The sequence below is a fragment of the Nothobranchius furzeri genome, chromosome 8 (genome assembly GCF_043380555.1).
Source record: "Nothobranchius furzeri strain GRZ-AD chromosome 8, NfurGRZ-RIMD1, whole genome shotgun sequence".
Classification (NCBI taxonomy): domain Eukaryota; kingdom Metazoa; phylum Chordata; class Actinopteri; order Cyprinodontiformes; family Nothobranchiidae; genus Nothobranchius; species Nothobranchius furzeri.
This window is the reverse complement of record NC_091748.1, coordinates 37,936,657-37,946,039: the sequence shown is the minus strand read 5'-3', so window position 1 is coordinate 37,946,039 and position 9,383 is coordinate 37,936,657.

Sequence of the window (9,383 nt, the reverse complement as noted above, 5' to 3'; positions counted from 1 at the left end):
AGACGAAGCGGTACCTCATGTTTCTTTCGCTTTACATCCGGCCCATCAGGCGAAAGAACTAGGGGGAATGGTTAAACGTTCCATAGCAACCACTGATTGGCGTTCGACTCCTCTTCCACAGGTGTCATACTCAGACTCAACTCAGACGTTTAAAATCGCTGCGGTTTGTACTAATACGACACATTTGCAACAGGAAACTATTAGCAGATCTCATGGCCGTGAATGAACTGACCACCTTGACGCTCTGACAGTGTTGGACTCGCTTCCTGCCTCCCTGTGGTCGACAGGCCCCACCGATGTTGGGTTGGTGCCCATCCCACCGGTGACTTTTCCCCTAAAAGATCATGCTCCCTATGGGTTCCACAATACCCACACAAACCCTATGCTGAAGACGGGATAACCGACACCATTGGTGGTCTGTTGCAAGCAGGGGTGTTGGAGCCATCCGTGTCAGAGTGGAACACTCCTATTTTCGTCTTCGTCTTCATCTTCGTCTTCCTCCGCTTATCCGGGTCCGGGTCGCGGGGGCAGCATCCCAATTAGGGAGCTCCAGGCCGTCCTCTCCCCGGCCTTGTCCACCAGCTCCTCCGGCAGGACCCCAAGGCGTTCCCGGACCAGATTGGAGATGTAACCTCTCCAACGTGTCCTGGGTCGACCCGGGGGCCTTCTGCCGGCAGGACATGCCCGAAACACCTCCCCGGGGAGGCGTCCAGGAGGCATCCTGACCAGATGCCCAAACCACCTCAACTGGATCCTTTCGATCCGGAGGAGCAGCGGTTCTACTCCGAGTCCCTCCCGAATGTCCGAGCTCCTCACCCTATCTCTAAGGCTGAGCCCGGCCACCCTACGGAGGAAACTCATTTCGGCCGCTTGTATCCGCAATCTCGTTCTTTCGTCCATTACCCAAAGCTCATGACCATAGGTGAGGATTGGGACGTAGATCGACCGGTAAATCGAGAGCCTGGCTTTCTGGCTCAGCTCCCTCTTCCCCACGACAGATCGGCTCAGCGTCCGCATCACTGCAGACGCCGAACCAATCCGCCTGTCGATCTCCCGATCCCTCCTACCCTCGTGAACAAGACCCCGAGATACTTAAACTCCTCCACTTGAGGTAGGACCTCTCCCCCGACCCGGAGGTGGCAAGCCACCCTTTTCCGGTCGAGAACCATGGTCTCAGATTTGGAGGTGCTGATCCTCATCCCAGCCGCTTCACATTCGGCCGCGAACCTACCCAGCAAGAGCTGAAGGTCAGAGCTGGATGAAGCTAGGAGGACCACATCATCCGCAAAAAGCAGAGACGAGATTCTCCTGCCACCAAACTCGACACACTCCACACCACGGCTGCGTCTAGAAATTCTGTCCATAAAAGTGATGAACAGAACCGGTGACAAAGGGCAGCCCTGGCGGAGTCCAACCCTCACTGGGAACAGGTCCGACTTACTACCGGCTATGCGGACCAAACTCACGCTCCTCTGGTAAAGGGACTGAATGGCCCTTAACAGAAAGCCACCCACCCCATACTCCTGGAGCGTCCCCCACAGGGTGCCCCTGGGGACACGGTCATAAGCCTTCTCCAAATCCACAAAGCACATGTGGATTGGTTGGGCAAACTCCCATGCCCCCTCCATCACCCTTGCAAGGGTATAGAGCTGGTCCACAGTTCCACGGCCAGGACGAAAACCACATTGCTCCTCCTCTATCTGAGATTCAACTATCGATCGGACCCTCCTCTCCAGTACCTTGGCGTAGACCTTTCCAGGGAGGCTGAGGAGTGTGATCCCCCTATAGTTGGAACACACCCTCAGGTCACCCTTCTTAAAGATGGGGACCACCACCCCGGTCTGCCACTCCCTAGGAACTGCCCCCGATGACCACGCAATGTTGTAGAGACGTGTTAACCATGACAGCCCTACAACATCCATAGCCTTGAGATACCCAGGACGAACCTCATCCGCCCCCGGGGCTCCGCTGCTGTGTAGTTGTTTGACTACCTCAGCAACTTCTGCCCCCGAGATCGGACAGTCCATCCCCAGGCCTCCCAGCTCTGGTTCCTCCTCGGAATGCGCATTGGTGGGATTGAGGAGCTCCTCAAAGTATTCCTTCCACCGTCCGACTATAGCCTCAGTTGACGTCAGCAGCTCCCCATCCCCACTGTAAACAGTGTGAGCGAGTTGCTGCCTTCCTCTCCTGAGGCGCCGGACAGTTTGCCAGAACCTCTTTGGAGCCGATCGATAGTCTTTCTCCATGGCCTCACCAAATTCCTCCCACGCGCGAGATTTTGCCTCGGCAACTGCCACTGCTGCACCCCGCTTGGCTATCCGGTACCTGTCTGCTGCCTCCGGAGACCCACAGACCAGCCACGCCCTGTAGGCCTCCTTCTTCAGCCTGACGGCTCCCCGAACCTCTGGTGTCCACCAGCGGGTACAGGGGTTGCCACCACGACTGGCACCGGCCACCTTACGACCACAGCTAGCAACAGCCGCCTCGACAATCGCAGAGTGGAACAAGGCCCACTCGGACTCAATGTCCCCCACTGCTCTCGGGACGTGGTCAAAGCTCTGCCGGAGGTGGGAGTTGAAGACCGTCTTGACAGGTTCTTCTGCCAGGCGTTCCCAGCAGACCCTCACTATGCGTTTGGGTCTGCCAGGTCTATGCGGCATGTTCCCTTGCCATCTGATCCAACTCACCACCAGGTGGTGATCAGTTGACAGCTCCGCCCCTCTCTTCACTCGGGTGTCCAAAACATACGGCCGCAGGTCAGATGATACGACTACAAAATCTATCATCGACCTGTGACCTAGGCTGCCCTGGTACCAAGTGTACCGGTGGGCATCCTTATGTTCGAACATGGTGTTCGTTATGGCCAAACTGCGGCTTGCACAGAAGTCCAATAACAAAACACCGCTCGAGTTCAGATTAGGTGGGCCGTTCCTCCCAATCACACCCCTCCAGGTCAAGCTGTCATTGCCCACGTGAGCATTGAAGTCCCCCAGCAGGACAATGGAGTCCCCTGATGGAGCACTATCTAGCACTCGTCCCAGGGACTCCAAAAAGGGTGGGTACTCTGAACTGATATTTGGCCCATAAGCACAAACAACAGTCAGGACCCGTTCCCCGACCCGAAGGCGCAAGGAAGCTACCCTCTTGTCCCCCGGGGTAAACTCCAACACACAGGCAGAGAGTCTCGGGGCTAACAAAAAGCCAACCCCAGCCCTCCGCCTCTCACCCGGAGCAACTCCAGCAAAGTAGAGTGTCCAACCCCTCTCCAGGTCTCGGGTTCCAGAGCCAATGCAATGTGTCGAGGTGAGTCCGACTATATCTAGCCGGTACCGCTCAACCTCTGCCACAAGCTCCGGCTCCTTCCCCGCCAGCGAGGTGACGTTCCATGTCCCAAAAACTAGTTTTCTTGTCCGGGGATTGGACCGCCAAGGCTCCCGCCTTGGTCTGCCACCCGATTCGCATTGCACCGGACCCTTCCTGTTCCTCCTGCGGGTGGTGGGTCCACAGTTGGACGAGCCCATGTATCCGGTTCGGGCTGGGCCCGGCCGGGCCCCATGGGCGAAAGCCCGGCCACCAGGCGCTCGCTCATGGGCCCCAACCCCAGGCCTGGCTCCAGGGTGGGACCCCGGTAACCCTCCGGGCCGGGTACTCCGACTCTTCATTTTAACCGCCATGAAAGATCCTTCGAACCGTTCTTTGTCTCACCCTTCACCTAAGACCAATTTGTCATGGGAGACCCTACCAGGGGCACTAAGTGCCCCAGACAACATAGCTCCTAGGATCATTAGGGCACTCAAACTCCTCCACCACGATAAGGTGACGATTCAAGGAGGGCCACTCCTGTTTTACCTGTAGAAAATAAAAATACTGATAAATATCGTATGGTTCATGACCTGCGCCGTATAAACGCCCTACTTAACACAGACTCACTTCCCATCCCTAACCCATATGTGGCTTTGACAAACCTACCACCTTCACATGCATGGTTCACCTTCATAGACTTGGCAAACGCATTCTTCTGTCTTCCGCTTCATGAATCCCTGAGGGACATTTTCTCTTTCACGTTCTGAGGACAGCAATACCGATATACTCGGCTGCCCCAAGGGTTCACTCTGTCCCCTGGACTGTTCAACCAATGTTTGCGCCAGCTCCTGGACACGTGCCCCCTACCTGATGACTGTGTTTTAGTGCAGTATGTTGATGATCTGCTCCTGTCGGCGCCCTCTGCAAGCTCCTGTCTGCAAGCTACCCAAACACTACTAACCCATTTGGCCAAGCTTGGGTTTAAGCTTAGCCGGTCCAAACTCCAAATAGCCAGAAAACAAGTATCGTTCCTTGGCAGAATGATCTCACAACTTGGCGTTTCGTTGTCACCAGATCATAGGAACTCCATACTCCACCATTCCAAACCTGATACAGTCAAAGATATGTTATCCTTCCTAGGCCTGACAGGCTACAGTAGACACTTCATCCCCAACTATGTCGGTCTCACTACCCCACTACGTGCCCTTATAACACCCTTTGGGATGCGTCAACTTACTGCTCACCTGGAATGGACTATTCCAGCAGAAGAAGCATTCATAAAACTTAAACAACAACTATCCACAGCCAGTGATTTGGCTACGGCCGACTACAAATCTACGTTTTTCCTTGATGTTTCTGGATCAGAAACTCATGTTAATGGAGTTCTGTTCCAGAAAAAAGGGGGAGGTCAGAAACAAGTCTTGATGTACATAAGTGTCCTGCTAGATAACACAGAAAAAAGACACCCACCCTGCACCCAACATGTAGCAGGTCTTGCAAAAATTTTACAGAAAACAGCACATATAGTAATGGGCTACCTGCTGAAAGTACTGACAACACACAGTGTAGTAGCTTATATCAAATCACAAGCTTTCACCATGACCCCGCTGAGACAAAGAAAGATCAGTAAGATCTTAGAGGCTCCACACATCACCTACACACATGAAGGGATAAACATGGCAGACCACATGGGGACTGGGGAACCCCATTCATGCGAACAAAGAACAGCAATAGAAGAAAAGGTCAGACCAGATTTAAGTGCAATCCCACTAGACAACCCGGATAAGAACTGGTTTACGGACGGCTGTTGTCATAGGGATGACAACGATGGGTTAAAAGCTGCTTGGGCAGTAGTAGAACAACTCCCTACAGGCGAATGGTCCACCGCAGGAGCTGAAAAACTAAAAGGACAACAGTCAGCACAAAGAGCAGAAGTATTGGCTGTCATTGCAGCTCTTAAAATGAGCACAGGAAAAAAGGTAAATATTTACAGTGACTCAACCTATGCCGTAGGAGCCGTGCACGTGGAACTTAAACAATGGTTGAGAGCTGGCTTTGTGACAGCTGGGGCAAAACCAATAAAACATGAATCTGAAATGAGGGAACTAGCGGAAGCTTTATTTTTTCCAGCAGAAGTGGCAGTAATAAAATGCAAAGGACATAGTCAGGGCTCGGACTTCGTGTCTAGAGGAATCCGAGAAGCAGACAGGGCAGCCAAGTTAACAGCTGAATATCTCCCTATACATAATCTAATGGTCGAGACAGCAATTGTTGAGAAAAGCATCGACCCTAAGATTTCCATCACAAAAAAGACTCTCAAGGACATGCAAGATCAAGCCTCGCCACAAGAAAAAACTGTGCTTGGCAAGGGGCGCAACCAACACGGACGTTTGGAGAGGGCCAGATGGTAGACCCATACTGCCACCTGGCATTAGACAAACGGCAATGGAAGAAGCGCACGGAGTGGGACATGTTGGTGTAGCACAGATGGTGAGGAATTTGTCCCCCTGGTGGCATCCATACATAACAGATATGGCCAAATATTTAGTCAAAACCTGTACAGAGTGTACTCAGTTTGGCATCAAACCTACCCTGAAACCAATCCAAGGTCAATTTCCAATACCAACATGCCCTGGAAAAGAGATAATCATAGATTACACAGACATGATTGACAGAGTAAAAGGTGTAAGGTTATGAAGTTCATGGTTTTCAACTCCATACAGCTGCCCCCTGTGCACAATAACACCGTGTAGAAAAACCAAGGTCGGGTGTTCCTCAGACTGTTTACATTCCAGGAGAAGAGTCCGAAGGAGAAGAAGAAACTTTACTTAATCAAAGTACTTTATTTGTGATTAAAATTATTAAGCACAACAGATGTTGATCAACAATAATCAAGTGAATGATCTGTGAAATAAATATGTCATGAATTATGTTTAATGAAAACAGGACTACGGCACAGACATACTGATCCTCATCTCCATAGAAACGCATGACACATTGTTCCAACCAATCAGAGCTTTCGGCTGCCGCAGGAGAATCTGGTGTTGACTTCAAGTGTCCAATCCACTTTACTCCAACTTATCAACAATTCAGAGATATAAAACAAGGCAACGCCATTTTAAGTTAGTTCCATTTTGACTTCAGTTCTATTCACCGTCATCCTAAAGAAAAACGCAGCCTGGCCAGATGTGTTTTCTTCTTTAAACTAAGAACTGTGAAGCGGGAGATTTTCGTCGTTTAACAACCAGACGACATCCTTTCAAAATAAGAGCACCTGCCAACGCCGCCGAACGGTACCGGGGTCGACCCTCCAGACGGGCTTTGAAACGTTGTGATCGCTGCACCGACAGCTCCAGCGTACATCCGAGGTCTCCAGACCTGGCATTTCCTGATCTACCTGGGAGACCCCCACTGGGTACGTACACGGCAAAATAGCGGCTCATGTCATCACTTTATAAGCCTCGTGATATCTAGTCATAACAAAGACGACCAGATTCAGTGACGTCAGCCTAGAGAGTCTGAACCAGACACACACACACACACACGCGCACCAACACAACATCCGAATCCATTTTCATCCATCACAGAGTTAGTCCTGGTAGATTGTTTAGAATTTATAATTCAGAAATTAAAGATTCTCAAATGATCCCATCTCTCTCTCTTTTCTTGTCTCAAAGTCAATACAGAGTGTTTAATTAAACTCCCTGATGATAAAAACAGCCTATTCTTCTGTTTATAAAAGGTGAACTACCTACAGTGTATTAAAATACAACTTTAGATAGAGACATCACTTCAATTCCGTTACATTTATGGCAAGCCTAGCTTGATATCTGCACAGTTTATTACACTTTGTGCCGACTTTGAGACATTTTGGGATTTTTGGTTCAGTGTCTGTGTGTTAGAGAAAAGAAAAGCGAGCGCTTCCTCATTCAGCTCTCAGAAAGGGGGGTGCACATTCATCACCCTCCAACAGGAGGCGCTGTTTCATCAAAACACCTTAAGTGCTGACGTGTGCGTACGGCCATTTTGAGGCCTACATCTAAGGGTAAACATTTCTCCTGTTTTATTGCATTGGAACCGTCTGTTTATTGTTTGTTGCGGTGTTTGTGACACTGTGTGCATCCATTTGTGTAATCGGAGACAGAAGACTCCGTCGGAAATTTATTTCCGTTCGATAAGCGCAGGACCCGCGCTGTTCTTAGTCGGAATTCTCGTTAGCACCTGCCGTAGCTTGACTTGCTCGGTAAACGCTGTCAGTCGAGAACAACCGCAGAGCGATACTGCATCCAGATTGCGTACGCTATTGAGACTCTTTCAATCACGGCGCGAGATGCCCGTTGGTTGATCGAGGCAATTTTGAGACCCTGGTCGCAACAGGGCGTTCGCTAGCATTAGCCGACAAGCTAACAAGCCACTCTCGGTGAGGAGGCTCGGGAAAGCGTCCCGCGGAGCTTTCTAGCCGTTCCGACGCAGCGGAACTGCGTCCTTTAATCCGCTAAACCTTCCGGTACGGAGTACTTTAAGGTAACGTTAGCGGCGGTTCTGAAACACGCTGCGGTGTTTAGAATTGTGAGATTGCTACGGGGATCAAAGCCGGGTGTCGGACGACGCATGCGCGGCGGTCCGCCATCTTAGGTGCCCGACACGTAGCTCGACCCGCCATCTTGGACAGGTCAAATGACAATGATATTTTTGGCTTTATTGAACAATTTTGCCCAAAATATTCATTCACCAGCCAAGCTTCCCTGTAACTAATTCTTTAAAAGATCTACGGGTAAGGTTGTTTCTAGATAAACATCTAATTAGAAGGCAAAATCGAAGAGTAAATTAGTAAATAAAACAGGAAAAGACTATTTACTATTTTGGAAAATGGACTCAGAGGTAACGATGCAATTATCATCTCAACTTCAGGCGATGCAAAACACTTTCCTTCCCATGATGACTAACATGATGAACATGATCTGCAATCTTCAGAAAGACGTCGAGGACGTCAAACAATTTGTGCGTGATTCTCAGGAGACCCGGTCAGAGACTCCGTGTTTGCCTGAGAAGCCGCAAAATGAGACTGAAATGCTGCAGTTTGATGTTTTCACAGGTTCTGATTCACTGGAATTAAACAACACCTCAAAGGAAAGCGACAACACCTCTCCGGTCGTTCCATCCGTGGCGATGTTAGGCGATGAACCCTCAGATGACGACCGCAGTACCACTACTACCACCGCCGTAACTGAGAAAATTTTGCTTGCACCTCTGGTCGTGAGAAAGGGATCTAATAGGCCCGCAGTGGAGGTCACTGTAAATCAGAGACATTGCTGTGTCGCATTATTAGACACAGGGGCGGACATCTCGCTCATCAGCGGAGCTCTTTACAGCAGCATGTGTGAACAAAGGGGGGAGGACATCTCGCCCCCCACACTCATTTCGGGCCCAAAGGATTTTGACGAGTTCTATGGCGCTCCCTCGCCCGCGGCTGCGACGACTGAGTTTAACATCTCGATAGGAGGCATGTCCTTTAAACACCTCGTGTACATCAGCGAGGAGATGCCGATGCCCATGCTCATAGGGTTGGACTGTCTCCAACGCCTTGACGCTAGAATCAGCGGTGCGTCCGGACAACTGTTTGCACGTGTGCGGAAGCCAAAGCCGTACAAACCGTGGCCTGACACAGGCGGACGCCCTTCGGTGGCATGTCTTTCGCGGGGGAACGCGATTTCGACCTCACCACCACTCTCGAAGCCACCGGGTAGACCCCCGGAACTTCTGTTACAGATTGAGAAGGTCATAGACCAAGCGGATGCTCTCACCAACGATGTCGAGCGAGACCAGCTAAGACAACTTTTGCTAAAGTACCAGGATTTTCTTTCACTTGACTCCTTGGACTGTGGTCTGACCACTATCCATGAAGTCCGGATTCCTACCAGGCCCGATGCACCGCCGTCCTTTGTGCGGCAATACAAGATTCCCCTGGCGCCCATAGAACCGGTCCAGGAAATCATTGACAGCCTCTTGGCTAACGAGGTCATTCGACCCTGCAACAGCACCTACTCGGCTCCGTTGTGGCCGGTACTGAAGCCTAATGG